Source organism: Chlorocebus sabaeus, chromosome 2, assembly GCF_047675955.1.
Source record: "Chlorocebus sabaeus isolate Y175 chromosome 2, mChlSab1.0.hap1, whole genome shotgun sequence".
NCBI lineage: Eukaryota > Metazoa > Chordata > Mammalia > Primates > Cercopithecidae > Chlorocebus > Chlorocebus sabaeus.
The window spans coordinates 17702982-17721067 of record NC_132905.1 but is presented as its reverse complement, the minus strand read 5'-3'; the positions used below and the strand labels follow the sequence as shown (position 1 = coordinate 17721067).

Genomic DNA, 18086 nt, shown 5'->3' with positions numbered 1-18086 from the left:
ACAGGGAGTCAAGTGAAACCTGAAAAATGAAATTCACAATCATGATGGGAGGGAAGGGAGGTTGGACACACCTCGTTATACCCTCTCCCTTTTGGAGTTCAGCAGAACTAACCAGCATTAACACTAAAATAGAGATCACGAGACTGACAAAACAGACTATGGCAATAAGAGATCAAATTCCATCCTGACTCTGGTGTAGCATCACATGACAGATATCAGACCCTGAAGGAAATCAAAATATTTTACCCCAAAATACATTTCTCTGACATTTTGAAATGGCCCTGCAAAGCTGTCTTTTGTGGGGAAAATTCTGCATCTGTAGAAAACCTCCATTAATGCAGCCCAGTCTTTCTGGGATCTAGGAGAGATTAACTAAGAGTCTGACAACTTTAAGGTCTGAAAAGAGACATTTACCATCTATTCTCGCTGAAGCCTGCTGCCTGGAGGCTTCATCTACATAGTAAGAACCTTGGCTTTCACAACTCCCCCCACCCACTTATCTTAACTAAAGCATTTCTTTCTACTGACTTCAAGTCTGTAGTTTAACTCTTTCAACCCATTGCCAATCAGACAATTTTTGAATCCACCTGTGACCTGTAAGCTCCCCAACTCTTTGAGATGTCTCACCTTTCCAGGCCAAATCAATCGATTCCTTACACGTATTGATCTATGTCTTTGCCTGTAACTTCTGTCTCCCTTAACTATATAAAACCAAACTGTAACCTGACCTCCTTGAGCACACTTTCTCAGGACCCCCTGAGACTCTTCCTGGGGCCACGGTCACTCATACTGGCTTAGAATAAACTCCTTTACATATTTTACAGTTTGGGTTTTTCGTTTACAATTATTAATCACGTTTGCCAAGTAAGGTCACATATTCACAGGTTCTGGGGGTTAGGATGTGGATATCTTTTGGGGGGCAATTGTTCCGCCTTCCATACCATCCTATTATTCCCAATCCCTTTCTGGGACAAGCAGCACACACTGGACTCCCCCAGGTCACTGATGGGTCATGGGGAAGTGGAGGTGCTACTTTACGCTGTCCTACTGGTCAAAGTGCCAAACTGCCTCTCCTCTTCCATGCAGCTGCCTTGTGGGGGTGAGAGGCACCAGGTGAGGCCTCTTATCTCAGATATTCAAGTGGAAAGAGTGGCACAAGCCTATCTGGGGTGTGTGTTATATGACATCATGCCTGGGGTACATAGTAGGCATGAATAAAGAGCACTGGGGAATTTTCAGCCTAAGCCTTGATGTGACAATCCTGCATTCCCCAATCCTTCCCTGTTCCCACTATAATCAGGACCAACAGAGCTGAATCCTACAGGTAGTGAGTTGGGCTTGATTAGGAAATGAGAAGGTTCTGGGTGTGATGATCTAGGTTCTATATAGGTAGGCTCAGATGCGCGCTGGGCCTGCTAGCTGTATTGGAGTTGATCTTTCTGAGAAGGTGAGTTCAAGTTCTGTTTCAGTGGGTGGCAGGGAAAGTTTTGTTCAAGACAGATCTGGAAAACAGCGTCTCACACTTTGACACATAGGGAGAGACCCCAATATCCAAAATCCCAACTGCTGTAGCACACCCGTGGGCTCTCCTGAGGGCCCAGAAGGAGACAGAACCTGAAGGCCAAGGTTGGTATGCTGTTATGGATTTCTGGTTTCCTCTGTGTGTGTGGTTGGGCGTGGGGCTTGGAGTACCTGGTGTCACATACTTCTGTCCTCAATTTTAAGGTGTGGCTTCTCAGGAGTCTGTGTTCCCTGAGAACAGGAGGTGAAGAATGAAAAGGAAAATGGCTCGGTCATTTCTAGAGGTGATATCACAGGTGAATTGCTTACTTCTGATTTCCTTCCTAAAATACCAATTTACAGCGCGAAAGACATTTTGCATTTGTTCCACAAGGGTGCAGTTCCCCATTCTGGTGATGAGGTGACAGTTAGAGGGGCAACAGAGGCGACCTAAATAACCCAGAAGCTTTCTTTAGTGACTCAAGATTTAGTATTCATTCAACAAACTGCTCAAGCTCTGACCCAAGATTTAGTATTCATTCAACAAACTGCTCAATGAACTCAAGGACTGACTGACCAAGGGGAGTCATCAGAACAGGTCTTCTAGGCATGAATTTGTTTGAAAACTTTCAGGCTGAAAAATACCAGTCCCTGAGGATAGTGAGTTCGGGCTGAAGTTGAACAGCTTGCATGTGTTGGGGGTGCAGGGAGCAATGGCTTAACTTGGTGTGAAATCTATGGGAGAGCTGCAGCACAGGCAGTCAGGTGGCTGGGATGAAGGCGGAGGGATGCCCCCATATTTCTGGGTAACAAGAGGGCACTGGTCCTGACAGACTTAAAATCCAACACATCAAACTATGCTAATTAAAATAACATAGAAATGATAATACATTGCTGGGTAAACAGAAGAAAACAGAAGGCCAGATACACATTGTGGTAGAATGAACAATCTCCCCCATTCACTGCAAGATATCCCCATCCTAGTCCCCATCCTGGAAGCTGCGAATGTGTTATTTTACATGGAAAAAGGGACTTTGCAGGTGTGATTAAGTTGAGGATCTTCAGATGGGGGTTTCTCTTGGGTTGTCTGGGTGGGCCTGAAATGTAAAAGAAACAGGCAGGGGGATGCTATGTTGCTGGCTTTGAAGACAGGATAGGGCTGGCCACAAGCCAAGGAATGCAGGTGGTTTCTAGAAAGCTAGAAAAGTTGAGGAATCAGATTCTTCCTAGAGCCTGCAGTGGGGACACAGCACTGCTAACCCATATTGTACTTCTGAACTCCAGAACTGTAAGATTATAAATATGTGTTGTTTTAAGCCATGAAGTTGGTGGTAATTTGTTACAGCAGCAGTAAGAAACATTCGTTTCCCACTAAGCCACATATTTAGGGCCACATATTTAGAAGAACTGAGTAAATGACGGAGATCATGTTTATGTTAGAGGACAGGCTGATTTAATCGTGGCATTAAATAACAATGTCCAAATAGAATAGCTAGAATTCCACTGAATCATAAATGAATTTACCAAAACATCTTTTAAAATGAAGTCTGAAGACATTTTCCTCCCTCAGTCGGGCAGACCTGAGTTAAATTTTACTTCTGTAATTTTTAATTTTTGAAATTATATAAGAAATCAATGTATGATGTTCTTTTTAACTATGTAGATGAAGAATTTTTTCAAAGTCCTTTTTAATCGCTAACCCTACTCACCACTGTCCTCAGTTTTACACACAATAGATCTTTTTTTTATTGGTATGTCTATATTCTGTAACTTTTAAAGTTTTGTATTTATTTTGGAGACGTTTCCATAGCAGTACACATAGATGGCCCTTATTCTCAACATCTGCAATGTGTTCTGCAGCGTGATTTGTCTTGTTTTTGGACCTTTCTCCTGTTTATAGATCTCTATGTTTGCAGTATTTCAGTGGTAGACATAATGTCGCCATGAAGTCTGCATATTCTTGAACTTTAAGAAAGCTATCTAGACTTAGAATTTCTGAGTCAAGGGCATTCACCTCTAACCATCTGAGATGTTAACAAGTCATGCTCCAAAAGTACTATGCAGACTTTGAAGTCCACAAATCAGTGTGACTGACGGCGTGGTTCCATCCCTTAGAAACACTGGATAGTATCCAGGTTTTAAATGTTGTGACTGTCTTGCCAAAACAAGCATGACTTGCTGCTAATATTATGTGCATTTAATTGAGAACAGTTTATCGACTGACTGATTATTTGTATGCTTTCTTCAGTGAACTTTTCATTCATATACTTTAGGCATTTGTCTAGTCTGCAGCTTCTATTTTTTTTCTTATTGATCTGTATAAATTCCGAATTAGTTCCTTGTTGGTTGTACAACATACTAATTTGTTTTTTCTGTGTCCCTTTTATTTTTTCAGAGAGATTTCTTTCTCTTTCATAAGGTTGATTTTATTATTTCCTTTTATCTGGCACTTGAGTCTCTAAGAAATTTTTCTATTTTAAGTTTGAAAATCCTCATTTTCAAACATTTTAATAGTTTCAATAATTATCTTTTATTTCATCTGGAACATATTCTCATAGTCAGGGAGGGATCTTGCTCTCCCCCTACTAATGGATATTCAGTTATTACCTCAGTATTCACTGAACTGTTTCCCAACAGACTAGCAGGTCATCTTTTTTAGGTAGTAAACATTTCTATATTTGCATCTGTTTCTGGGCTCGCTCTTTGTTCTCATCTGTGCTGATGACATTCCTAACCCACTCTAATTACTACAACTTGACTCCACACTCTGGCAAGAACAAGACCTTCATTAACTTTTCATGTAAAAACTAGTCTGTCACATTTTTCCCTTGTGTGAAAATCATGTATCCATTTATCACATTTTACAAAAATAATCTTAATGGATTTTTTTAAATGGAGAGACTATTGAATTTATGTATATACTTGGGGGACCTGACATGGTTCTAGCATTACTTGCAAAGAACTTTTGACTGCTCATATTGAGAGACTCTGTCAAATCTTTAGTTTTGACTGATTTATAATACCGGTCCAAAACCCAGTAGGTTCAAGACTCAAGAAGAGCTGCTGCTTAAGTTTCAGTCTGAAGCAGAAAGAGACCGATGTCCCAGCTCACACTGTCAGGCAGGACGAATTCCCTTATCATTCTGCCTGGATGGGATTCTGACTTAGAGGTATTTGGTCATAATCCCACAGATGGTAGCTCTACCCTATTGACTCAGCCACGCATGTACACCAAATGTCTGTTTCCTTAGCTGTTACTTTATCATGAGGATAAGTAATTTTGTCTTCCTAAACTCTACAAGAGTAAATAATACTTTTATTGTTTGCACTTTGTTATAGTTTTTTGGTTACATAATCAAATGTATCCTTATATCCTGTCTGCCTCCTTAGAATGCCCAATTTGAAAGATATCTACCGGGGCCACGTGGAGGCATGTATACATACAAAATACAAATTTTTATTTCAGGAGTTGGTGAAATTTAGAGATGTGGCCGTGGTCTTCTCACCAGATGAGTGGGATCATCTGAACCCTGAACAGAGAAACCTGTATAGAGATGTGATGCTGGATAACTGTAAATACCTTGCGTCTTTGGGTAAGGAAGGTCTTGTTAGTTCATAATTGCCCATGGGAGGATTTTTTTCCTTCTGTGCAAATATCTGCAAAACTCCCTGAAAACATTCAGTTGAATTTTATAACTTCATATTCTTCAGTAAAGCATTGTAGCTCTGTTTTAAGAGAAGATATTTTCGTCTTGGGATGATACAAGCTTCCTATTCCCCACTATCTTCAAAATCATCACACCATTCTCCAAAACTATAGTCTGAGGCTGTCATATGCCTAAGAAACAGCTGGGGAATGGTTTAAAATGTAAATGGTCTTTTATATGAAAACACTGCTTTAGAGGTTCTGGGAAGACTGAGATGTTAACGAGATTCCTCATCACCAAAAATGTGGGTCTAAATTCTGTAATAACCACAGCATGGTCAATATCATTTATTTTTCTTAGGAAACTGGACTTATAAGGCACACGTGATGTCCTCTTTGAAGCAAGGGAAGGAGCCCTGGATGATGGAGAGAGAGGTGACAGGTGTTCCCTGCCCAGGTAAGAAGCAGATGGATGTCATCACAGCTCACACCTCAGCTCAGAGTAACCTGGACACTCCCCCTCCAACCCCCACCAAGAGGTGACAGGAGAAGAGCTTTCCCCTGGGCTTCTGTCCATGAGTTTCCAAAGGAATGTTTACCCTACATTTATCACTCTCCCTGTACCCTTTTTAACTCTAGTTTTAGGACAGTAAATGGTGTGCTGGTAAAAGTTTGGAATTTAAGTTACTACCCAAATGGATAAAAGGATGAATAGCTGAATTGGTCAAAAAGTTTGTCAGTGATTACAATGAATGAATGGGTTAGCTCGGAAAAGTGTTATAGAAGGTTTTTTTTTTTAAAGAAAATTCTGGAGAGAGACTTTTTCTCTTTAGATTATTAGGTTAGAGAATGACAAATGAGGAAAACAAATTTACCATCTAGTTGGAAAGAGATGACTACCTTCATTAACAGAAGGTAGAAATTGCCAGAATGTAAGATGATCCAGAGATTTCAGAGACACTTGTTTCTCGAGTTTCAGTGCTGACACCAGGGAAGGCAGCTCATTCATAGGCTCCTGAAAGGGGATAAAAAGCTGGGTTAGATGATGATGAATTTCGATCTGGAGTACCATCTGATCTGAAGAGTAAAATACCAAATGCATTTAAGCTATGGCCATTTTGGAAAGTGGACTGGAATCCACTTATTAAATATTTTATAAGAACTGTTCACAAGAATTCCACATAACCCTGCTTATTCTTTAAATACTTAATAACTTGGTCCAAACTCCTCTCCTACCCCCAAACTACTTTTCTCTTCCTTAAACTTCCACTTTTTAATGCACCCCTGAACATTTTTCTATCAAGTTATAGTCGCTTTCACATTTACTGCAAGACGTTTTTCTGACCTCTCCACTGCCGCCTTGTGGCTTTAGAACACAAATCCGTTTACTTTGTTTTGTGACATATTTGAATAAAACCATGTATCCTGTTTAGGGTTGGCAATGTGATAGTGGAAGGGCTGGAAATGGGATATAAAAATTGAGTCAATCAATTGTCACTGTTGCTCTAGTCAAGACACCACGATCATTTTGTATAACCTTCATTTCTAATTCATTATGTCATTCTCTGTGTGCTAGACAGCTGGTCTAATCTCTTTTCTACATTGTTAAATAGCTAGGTGTGGTGACACATGCCTGTAGTCCCAGCTACTTGGGAGGCTGAGACAGGAGAATCGCCTGAACCTGGGAGGCAGAGGTTACAGTGAGCCAAAATCGTGTCACTGCACTCCAGCCTGAGCAACAGAGTGAAACTCTGTCTTAAAAAATAAATAAATAAATAAATAAATAATGCATATACTAATTGTAAAATATGCACCATTTTATATACGGCTGCACTCTTAAACAGCACACTGCAAACATCTAACTTCTTACCTTTCTACTTGGCTGTTTCTGAAATCTTTACATGTTATGTCTAAATGTCTTTTTAGTGCAATATAGTATTCTTTAATAGGCATCCATCACACGGCCAGTTTTATGGAAAAAATTTCCTAAGTCTCTACAGTTCCTTCTGACCCAAATCTCACATGTTCCCTTTAGAATCTACAACAATTTTCTAGGTCACAGGGCATATTATAGTTTGATAAAACGTACCCAGATTACTTTCTGGACATCTGTGAATTTTACACTGTACCCACATAACTTCTCTTTCCTGCATCTCACCACTGCTTGCTAACATTTGCATTTTAGTTGGCTCCATTTTGGTAGTTTTGCTTCCTTGTTTTACTTCTCATTTCCCTAATAGTAAGATGAAACTCACATGATATTCTTATCATCCACTCACTATTCAGCTTTTTTGAATTGCTTCATGTTCTTTGCTCATTTTCTAATTTTTTTTTTCTTTGTGGAATTGAAGAATTTTATGTTATATATAAGGTATTTTTTGGCTTAAAATGTATGATTACTCCTGTCAATCTGTCATTTGCCTGTTGACTCTGGTGCTTCTCTTGATCAGAAATCCTTCATTTTTGATCACATCCATAACATTTTTGACTTACAGTGTTTGCTTATTGTCTTTTTGTTGTTAAGAAGCCCGCTGCATCCTAGACCACAAAGACATTCCCCTATCAGCATTATGGGTTTAAAATTCACATTTTAATCTGTCTATATTTGTATATGGCATAATGGACAACCAGCCCCATTTTCTCTGAGCAATGAGCCAGTTTTTACAGTACCACCCACCAAAGCATCCATCCTGTCCTCACTGACTTATGATGCCATCCTTACACACAAGCCATCAGAAATACATATCCACAGAAATCATCTCCTGAAATTTTTTATTCCATTCGTGTATTTGTCTGTTCTGTATGAGTATATTCTTTTTTATACTAGTAAAAATATTCTTTTTTATACTAGTGTGGTTTTCTAGTTATCCATCATAGTGGGTTCTTTTATTTAAAATTAGTTTCCTATTCTTGGAGTATATTCTTTCACTGGTAATCTTGCTTCAAGTATTTTGAAGCTCTGTGGGTGCATAAACACTTAGAATTATGCTCTGTTAATTCCTTATTCTTATGAAATAAACTTCTTTATCCCTAGAAATACTTATTACTCTAAAATGTATTTTGTCTGATATTAATACAGCTACTCTAGCTTTCTTTTAACTGTTAGCATGGTATATATTTTCCATCCATCTACTTTTTAACCACTTGTGTCTCTAAAGTGAGTTTCTTGTAGTTAGCAAATAATTTGGTTTTACTTTCTCATACAAGCTTGATAATCTCCACCTTTTCGTTGAGGTGCTTATACCACTGGGTCTCAATGGGAAGAAGGGAAGACCTTGCCCTCTAAGGGCACCTGGAAATGTCTGGGTGATCTTTTTGGTGGTAATAACTGGGTATGTAGGCATGCTGCTGGCATCTAGGGTATAATAGCCAGGGATGCCAAGATCCTACATGCACATGACGGCCCCCATAACAAAGAATTCTCTGATACAAAGGCTCAGATGGTGAAACCTTGTGTTTTTATTTTTACATTTACTGTGATTATTGATATGGTTAGGCTTGAGCCTAAATCAAATAGATTTCTATTTGTCATATCTGTTCTTCCCCCTTTTCTCCTTTATTCTGCTTTATTATCCTTACCCTATTTTGGATTGATTTTTTTTTTTTTTTTTTTTTTTTTTTAGGATTCTACTAACTCTATTTTAGTGGTTGTATTAGGATTTGAGTTTACAGTATCTGTCTTTAACTTATCACAATCTACCTGTAAGTGATAGTATACTCTTTCATGTAGAGTATAAGAATTATACTGTAGTTCTTGTATTATAATTCTTATACTATATATATTATACTATAATTTATCTCCACCTGCCTTTCTGGTGTTGCTGTCATACATTTTACCTTCACCTGTTATAAGCCCCATAATACATTATTTGTGTTTAATCAGTCAACCTTTTAAAGAGATTTAATAATAAACCCATACATATTTACCAGTTACAATTTCAGTTGCTTTTCATTCCTTGGTGCAGGGCCAAATTCCCATCTGGCATCCCTTTTCTTCTGCCCTGCAGGACTTCCTTTAAAATTACTTGTAGTGCAGCTTTGCTGGTAATGAATTCTTTCAGTCTCTGTATTTCTGAAAAGGTCTTTTGTCTTCATTTTTGAAAGCCATATGCTGGGCACAGAATTCTAGTTAATAGGTTGTTGTTGTTGTTGTTTTTTCTTTTAGTACCTTAAAGATTTTGTTCCATTATCTTTTTTGCTTGCAGTGTTTCCAGTGAGAAATCTGATGTCATCTTTGTCTTTGTGCCATGTACATAATGTCTTTTTCCCCCCTCTGGTTGCTTTTACAGTTTTCTCTTTATCGCTGGCTTTGAACAATTTCATTATAATGTGCCTTAGTGTATTTCTCTTCATGTTTCTTATTGTGTGATTTGGGCTTCTTGGATATATGAGTTTATAGTTTTTACTGTGTTTGAGAATTTTTTGCCCATTATTTCTTCAAATATTTTTCTGGTTCCTGCCCCCACCCTCTTTCCTCCTCTATTTCAGAGACTCTAGTTGCCCAGACGTTAGGCCACATGATGAAGTTGGCAAATTTTCTACACATTTTTAATAGGACTCACATTTAATGGATGGTAGTACTTTCTTTTAATCCTGACTTTTCTTTTTATATATTCTATTTCTCCAGTTCCTTCCCTCTAAAAGAATTTTCCAACCAGGTTTTCCATGCTGCTGTTTCATCTTTGGCTATATAATGTTGCTATAAATGCCAACCATTAAGTTCATTTAAACATATCTTCAGGGTGGGCATGGTCACTCATACCTGTAACGCCACCACTTTGGGAGGCCGACACAGTTGGACCACTTGAGGTCAGGAGTTTGGGACCAGCCTGGCCAACATAGCGAAACCCGTCTCTACTAAAAATACAAAAATTAGCCGGACGTGATGGTTTGGCCAGCTATTTGAGAGGCTGAGGGAGGAGAATCACTTAAGCCCGGGAGATGAGGCTTGAAATGAGCTGAGATCATGCCATTGCAGCCTGGGTGACAGAGTGAGACTCCGTCTCAAAAAAAAAAAAAAAAAAAAAAAAAAAAAAAATTAAAAACCGTATCTTCAAGCCAACTGTTCCCACTTTGTCCCTTTTATTACCACTGATTCTGTCCCATGTTGAAATATTTATGTTTCTGAAAATATTACTCATGTATATTTATAAATATTCCACTATATCTATACATTTTTTTAAGCACGTCAGTAGCATTTCAGACTAGAATGAGGAAGATAATAGAAACCCATGCTGGTTCTCCATCTTATCAGTGGCAGATTTTTTTGTCTGTATTAACATATATTTTGTATGTGTATAGAAATGCTCAATCTATAATTTGTATGTGTGTAGGAATGCTCAAATTTCTTTCTCCAGTTAACCAGTTTCTAGATGTTTTTATTACAAAAAAATGCTAGAACTCATGACACCACAGTTTTATATAAAGGTAAGTTTGATAGTCTAGGGTTATCAAGATACTGGAAAATAATGGTGTGTTCATGCAATATAAGAACTTGAGTGCAGTGCATGTATATACCAAAAATATAATTGGGACTCTCATTTCTAAGCATTGGTACTAGAATATACTAGAATATATTTCAAATTAACAAAGATGTAGATTTAAGATTGTTCTTAATGTTCTTAGCAACAACAAAAATAAGTACAACTCAAATATCCAAATAGAACACTGACCCAATCAATAATGACCCTGTCGCACAGTAAAACATTAAATATCAAATTGATAAGACAGATGTGTATTTACTCATAAGTATCCCCAATTTTGATGTTCAAAGGAAAATATTTAAAGTGTAATCACTTTCACAAATTGCTATACCACACAGAAATATTTTAAAGGGCATTAATGAAAACAAAACTTTAATCCATGCTTAGGATTTCACGTGATTCTTTTTAGGTTCTTTAAGCTTTTCTGCTTTGGTTATTAAAATTTCATTGAGCCATTTTTGCAATCACAAGTATAATTATTTCAAGTTTAAAGAAATAGAAAAAAATTCAACGGCCACTGTTGATCACTTAAATCATTCTTGTACTTGGAGAAGCAATTATCTGCCTCTCCACCTCCACAAACTCCTACTTCTCATCCTACCCTTCTAAAGTCTCCATTCACTACACTCTTCTTTCCCTCACTTTCCTAATTAACTTGGTATATGTTGCAGTGTCCAGTTCTGATTTTTTTTTCTCATATTGTTTTCCTAACAGCGTGTCAACCAGCATTGGCAACGTTTCGTGCCCTCAGTGAATCTGGGAATGCCTTCAGACAAAGCTTTCACCATGGAGAATACCGAACACATCGTACTTTTGTCCAGCGTTATGAATGTGATGACTGTGGCATGGCTTTTGGGCATATCCCACAACTTACTAGACATCAGAAAATCCACAAGGTAGGGGAAGCCCACAAATATGGTGAAAATACAAAGGGCTTTCGGCATCGCTCATCATTTACAATACTCCAGAGAATTTGTACACTATATAAACACTTTGAATGTAACCAATGTGGTGAAACTTTTAACAGACCTTCACAGGTTATTCAACATCAGAGCATGCACCGTGGACTGAAGCCATACAAATGTGATGCATGTCAAAAGGCCTTTAGGTTTCTCTCATCCCTCTCTATACATCAGAGGTTTCATGTTGGCAACAGACTAAACCTGACTCGGCATCAAAAAACTCATACTCAAAGGAAGCCCTTTTCCTGTAACTTTTGTGGAAAAACCTTTCACTGTTTCTCAGAAAAAACTCGACATCGATCAATTCATACTAGAAAGAAATATTATCCATGTAATTATTGTGAAAAGGAATTCAATCCATACTCCAAATTTATTCTACATCAAAGAACTCATACAGGAGAGAAACCCCACAAGTGTGATGTTTGTGAGAAATCCTTTAAAAGCATCTCAAATCTTAATAAACATCAGAAAACTCACACTGGAGAGAAGCCCTTTTCATGTAATGAATGTAAAAAAACCTTTGCCCAGCGCACGGATCTTGCTCGCCACCAACAAATCCATACCGGAAAGAAATCTTTTATTTGTAGTAGTTGTAAAAAGACCTTTGTCCGTCTGTCAGATCTAACACAACATCAAAGAACTCATACCGGAGAGAGACCTTACCAATGTACGACTTGTGAAAAAGCCTTTAAATTTCGGTCAAACTTTGCTAAACATCAGAAAACTCATTCTATAGGGAGGCCCTTTGCATGTAATGAATGTGGAAAGACCTTTCGCCTTAATGGGGATCTTAATCAACATAAAAAAATTCATACTGGAGAGAAACCCTATGAATGTGGTGAATGTGGAAAGCGTTTTAACAATAATTCCAATCTTAATAAACACAAGAAAATCCATACAGGAAAGAAACATTTTGTATGTAATCAATGTGGAAAAGCTTTTAACTTAAACTCAAAGCTTTCTCGACATCAGATAACTCACAATAAAAAGGAGAACTCCTTTAAAAGCATCTCAAATCTTAATAAACATCAGAAAACTCATGCTGGAGAGAAGCCCTTTTCATGTAATGCATGTAAGAAAGCCTTTGCCCAGCGCATGGATCTTGCTCGCCACCAACAAATCCATACTGGAAGAAAACCTTTTATTTGTAGTAATTGTAAAAAAACCTTTGTCCGTCTGTCAGATCTAACACAACATCAAGGAACTCATACAGGAGAGAGACCTTACCAATGTGCGACTTGTGGAAAAACCTTTAAAAATCGGTCAAACTTTACTAAACATCAGACTCTTTCTGTAGGGAGGTCCTTTACATGTAATGAATGTGGAGAGACCTTTTGCCTTAACTGGAAACTTAATCAACATAAAAAAATTCATACTGGAGAGAAATCCTATGAATGTGGTGAATGTGGAAAGTGTTTTAACAATAATTCAAATCTTAATAAACACAAGAAAATCCATACAGGAGAGAAACACTTTGTATGTAATCAATGTGGAAAAGCTTTTAGCTCAAACTCAAAGCTTTCTCGACATCAGATAACTCACAATAAAAAGAAACCCTAAAAAAAGAGGAAGATGAAGAAAGATATTTAGAGATGACTTACCCTTTGCTAAAAACTTAAGAGATCAATGTAGAAAGATTCTTAGTCGAAGCCTAATTCTTCACGGATTCATGCTGTATGGAATATCTTGGAAATACAAATATGTAAATGTTGATGAAATGGAGATGTGATCAGAAATGTACTTTTTTTAATTGCACTGACTTGAGTCTTTGGCCAGGCGTGGTGGCTCACACCTGTAATCCCAGCACTTTGGGAGGCCGAGGCAAGTGGATCATGAGGTCAGGAGTTTGAGACCAGCCTGGCCAACATAGTGAAACCCCATCTCTACTAAACATACAAAAAATAATAATAATAATAATAATAACAATTAGCAGGGCATGGTGGTGCACACCTGTAATCCCAGCTACTTGGCAGGCTGAGGCAGGAGAATCACTTGAACCCAGGAGGCAGAAGTTGCAGTGAGCTGAGATCATGCCATTGCACACCAGCCTGGGCGACAGGGTGAGACTCCGAATTAAAAAAAAAAAGAATTGTTCAATGTGTTCAACTAAATTTGAAATTGGACAAGGCAGTTCCTGTGGTAAGCAGTGATAAGCTAAGAGGCAGCTAGAAGGCTGCAGTGAACATTCATTTTGCTGTTTGTCCATAATCTACTTTCACTGAATTAAATAGAGGTAGCTATCTAAAGATGCCAACTTTTGTAGGTTAGATGATACAACCCTAATTTAAGCATAAGTAAGGAAAACAAAAGCCATCTCTTCTGAATGAATTAGAAGTTTTGGAGAACTTTGCTTGTAGACAGGGGAAAGCAAAAAGCTGATCATGAATCTGAACTAAAGGGCAAAGAGTTGGAAGGGGTGACATGAGAAATCCAAAGGTCTTGGGTCTGTGGATAAGATGGTTTCTGCTGCCTTGTCTAAATGGCTGGGTGCGGTGGCTCACACCTGTAATCCTAGCACTTGGGGAGGCTGAGGTGGGTGGATCACTTGAGGTCAGGAGTTTGAGCCCAGCCTGGCCAACATGATGAAACCCTGTCTGTACTAAAAATACAAAAATTAGCATGGCATGGTGGCGTGCGCCTGTAATCCCAGCTACTAGGGAGGCTGAGGCATGAGAATCACTTGCAGTGAGCCGAGATCATGCCACTGCACTCCAGCCTGGGTGACAGAGTGAGACTCCGTCTCCAAAAAAAAAAAAAAAAAAAAAAAAAAATCAAAAAATAAATGGATATAACTGAGACACCCAGCTTCCCTAAATAGTTTGCACCACTCTTATGTTTCTAAAGAATCAAGAAAAAATGGAAAAATTGCAACAATTCTAGGCCTTAGATTCAGAATATGGAGAACCTATTACTGGGAATATTATGTTATTTGAAATTGATTTCTTGTTGTATGTCTTAAAAGCTAAGCTTTCTAGTACATGCAAACACTAGCATGTAATATTGAATACATTTGAGCCCTGTATCAGAAGTCAAATTACACTTTCCCGAATTTGTTCTCATACACGCTGGTGGCAACTTGCCTGTGTTTAGCCAAGTGGGATGGGCATAGTTAGGATTGGCCTTAATCTATAGACACTATTCAGTTTCTTCATGCTCATCTTTCTTTGCTTTCTCAGATATGACAAGAGCTGCCGGAGCTCAATTGTTGTATAATCCCCAGGTGTGCCTCCTTTTCATCTACCTGATTACTTGTATGTTGAGGTATCAGTGTGTTTGTCTCTAAGGAAAGGTGTATGTATACATAGCTCACTTTTTACAAATAACAGACACATTAGTTTTATAGATCGCAAGTTATATATAAGCCAAAAATGCAACTGAAATAATTTAGCTGTGTACAAAGAAAATATTGTTATGAGTATTATAAAAATGGGAATGGCTATTGGGATAAAGACAAATTATGCACAGGACCTGTCATCCCTAATTTTGGTGCTTAAAACCTTCGGTCAAAACAAAACAAAACAAAACAAAAAACCTTGGATTAAAGTTAAACAGGAACCATTTCATATGTTTCAAATATATAAAGACTTTCCAACACGGCTCCTATCTGGGTCAAACTGCTAACTAAAGTCTATAGTGAGAAGAGAAAAGATTTCTAGGACACACCAGGACAACTTGTTCTGAAAAGCCTGGTATCCCAAATTTGCCATCACCAAACTCAAAAATTTAATTTTCTCTTGACGTCTAACACTTTCTTCTTTGTATCTCTGCTGTATTTCTTAGGAACTATCACTAATTACTAACCGTAATGTCCCCAGTTGTGTAAAAAAGATAAAAGAACAGCCATCATGTAAACGTTAGGTTAAAAGAATAGCCATCAAGTAGACTTTAGGCCATTCATAACATTCTCATTGGAAAGTTTCAGCAGAAAGTTTTATATTTTCATTGGGGTTTTAATATTAAAATCACATGACAGTTCTATTGTTTAAGCAAAATTAACAGATTGGAGAGAGAAGTTAAATACTTCAATTTAGGCTTAAAATGTCATCTGCACACTAATGTAAATGATGCACCTTTTGCATTTAATAATTAATTCCTTATTTTTTTTTCATTCTCACATATTTGAGGAGATACAAATCTAAAAGAGCGTTTGTGGATTGAGTATCTCTCCCTAAAGATATGTTGAAGTTTTAACGCCGGTGCTCATGAATGTGACCCTATTTAAAAATAGGATCATTTTGAAGATGTAATCAAGATCAAATACCAGATTAGGGTGGTCCTAAGTTCAATCACTGTCTTCATAAGAGGGGACACAAGATAATGGCTGTTGAATGAATGCTTTAACTCTTTTAAAGATTAAATTCTCTCTTAACTTCCATAGAATGCAAAATTGGAGTCAGCACAGAATATGATCCATGTACCTCATATAAACAATGTTAGGTATCTGCATCAAATCACTGGCTATCTCTTATCCCCCACCTTTTGACCTAAAACATATCTAGTCTGGATAACTTTTAAATTATCATGGGCTACAAGAGTATTTCCTCCATTGTCAGGGAACCAATACAAGGATTCTGCCACTAAGTCTGTGGCATTCTGGGACTAAAACTATAGGATTGGTGTGTGTTTCCACTGGCAGAAGCAAACCCTCTGGGAGTTGGATTCAGGCCCAGACTCATCTATCTCCCGACCTTCATAAGTCTCCACTCTGTTTATGGGCCACTGTAGTGTTTGGGAATGGCAAGAATTCATATAATCAAGGCCAATATCCAAATCCCCATAGAAGTCTGGGTATGTCCTCCCTCATGCATGGCCATGGTGGTAAGTGACCACAGATACCCCTGGGAAGGCCTGGAGGAAGAGCTGCACAATGCTTCTATGGCTACACTGCAGGAACCTTCTTAAAAGGTCTTCCTGTAGCCACTTTGGGTCTAGGAATTGGCTTAAGTCTCAAAGTTGAGTAAGGTGCTATGAATTCCCCATATAATCCCTTAAGTCATATTTCTGCCCAGGAGACTCAAATTGTTCACCTATATGTCAAGCTGCTCCTTCAAAGGAGGCCCATGTAATTTCATTATAGGGTCTCCATGATGCACTAGCTGTACTGCCAGGCCAAAACCTGATTACCACTCTTTCCTAAGGCATGTTACAATAGTGTCTGCTTTGTCTCCAAAGGTGAGGTGCTGCTGCATGGCCTCTTCCACTCCCCAGAATCTCATTTTCATTTTGAGGATCTCTTTCCTGGGGCCATTTCTAGTACCAGTTACAGAATCAGTCCCATTAAGAAATAGCTCATTTGAAAGGAGTGAAAGAAAATTGAAGAGACTCTCTACAAAAGTGTGGGAAGAGTTGCGGGAAACTAACAAGGGATTTACCATCCTTAGCCCTGAAGGGAAAGCAGGAGTGTGGTGCCTTTGAAATGTGTCACTTTTGGCTTAGCTGATTCTATGTTCCCTAGAACTCCCTTCCCTGTATGTTTCCAGTGAGGGTCACAGAGGACATTTTGGTGTGAGATCTGGAGGGTGGTGGCAGAGGAGAAATCATTTTGTTTTTAGGCTTAGAAAGGCTTCTGCCCCCAACACGTTTCTTACCTGCTGGTTCTTGGTGGCGTGGCTCAGTAGACAAGCCTGTGGCTGCTCTCTTTTCCCCAGTATCTCCTCCAGGTCTTCCAGCTCCTGGGCTATGTGTGTGCTTAGCAACACCACAAATGGCACCAACCTCTGTAGGACACCCACATCGTTTAGGTAGAAGACAGTAAAAACTGCCACAGCTTTGTCTGGGGCTTCCAGCTTGTCTTTGTTCTCTCTCTTAGTGTTCACTTTCCCTACTTGCTTGGCCTGCAGAATTAAAGTGCCAGCATCAGCCATGAAGACAGTCACATAACAGGCTTCCCATAATAGCCTGGAGTCAAATCTTGATAACAATTTTGTCATCTATAGACCATACATATGGCTCTGCTGCTCTGATTGAACTCTAAATGATGCAGGAAGGAAATGACTTTTGGGATCTGGGAATAGCTCTAGCTGCAGAAGAAGAGAGCCACAAATAAGGTCTCAATCAGACACTTGATGGCAAGAGACCTCAGTTGATGCAGTTCATAGAGGTCTGCCCCAAGCATGAGGAGTGGTTCTGGAGGGACAGAGTATCCAGGAGCATCAGGTTTCTGAAGAATAATACTTGGTCTAGACATAATGGAACAATGTGTTTCAGGATATGCAAAGAAAGTTAGCTGGGGATTTCTAACCAGTCATACTGATCTTCAAATATACAAAAAGTCCATAGGCAAACTGTGAACATATAATAATTCAAGACTGATATGTCTATCTTAAAGAATAAGTTCTCATTTTAAATTAGATTCCAGGTGAACAAGGAGAGAAGACGGAAGAAGAGATTACCAACTAATTTCATTATTGACTGACAGTAAGAAACTAATATACTATCTTCCCCTTATTCCCTGCAAATAACAGGGATATTAAGGCACTATATAAAGATATCAGT

The 18086-nt window shown here is 38.5% G+C and overlaps 1 protein-coding gene across 10 annotated transcripts in view; it reads right to left on the bottom strand.

Annotated features, from left to right (window-relative positions):
- ZNF334 (zinc finger protein 334) overlaps nt 1-18086 on the bottom strand; it is a 76256-nt gene that overhangs the window by 42242 nt on the left and 15928 nt on the right. For 9 of the 10 annotated variants that reach the window (XR_012089230.1, XR_012089221.1, XR_012089223.1 and 6 more), the window contains one exon: nt 11101-17425. The gene's annotated coding sequence lies outside the window, so the exon portion shown is untranslated. Of the gene's footprint in view, nt 1-6021; nt 17426-18086 lie in introns of those variants that run through there. The other variant, XR_012089222.1, reaches the window with a different exon arrangement.